This window comes from Mus musculus, chromosome 11 (assembly GCF_000001635.26).
Source record: "Mus musculus strain C57BL/6J chromosome 11, GRCm38.p6 C57BL/6J".
NCBI lineage: Eukaryota > Metazoa > Chordata > Mammalia > Rodentia > Muridae > Mus > Mus musculus.
Genome location: NC_000077.6, coordinates 30,073,502 through 30,074,165, shown reverse-complemented (window position 1 = coordinate 30,074,165; position 664 = coordinate 30,073,502).

Sequence of the window (664 nt, the reverse complement as noted above, 5' to 3'; positions counted from 1 at the left end):
ACACCCACTCCAGTAGTAATTATGTGACAGGCCCAAAAGCTTGGATGAAGTCCCAAGGTGAAAAGTTCATGGAACAGAACCGGACAGCTTCTGGGACCGGTGGAGGCACAGAGCCACTGAGGCAGCACCCTTTGCAGGCCGCAGACAACCGGCCACTGTCCGGACCAAAGGACAGGTGTCCGCCTGGCTCGGAAGGCCTCAGCCTCAGGAGCAGCGGGCGCCATCTTGGTTCCGGGACTCCGCCGAACTTAGGAAATTAGTCTGAACAGGTGAGAGGGTGCGCCACAGAACTGGACAGCTTCTGGGACAGGTGGAGGCACAGAGCCGCTGAGGCAGCACCCTTTGCGGGCCACAGACAGCCGGCCACTGTCCGGACCAGAGGACAGGTGTCCACCTGGCTCGGAAGGCCTCAGCCTCAGGAGCAGCAGGCACCACCTTGGTTCCGGGACTCCACCGAACTTAGGAATTTAGTCTGCACAGGTGAGAGTCTGCACCACAGAAGCTGACAGCTTCTGGGACCTGCCAAAGCAACACAGCTTCTGAGAAAGGTCCTGTTTTGGGCCTTCTTCTTCCGCCAGGAGGAGGTCCAAACACAAGATATCTGCGCACCTTCCCTGTAAGAGAGCTTGCCAGCAGAGAGTGCTCTGAGCACTGAAACTCAGAG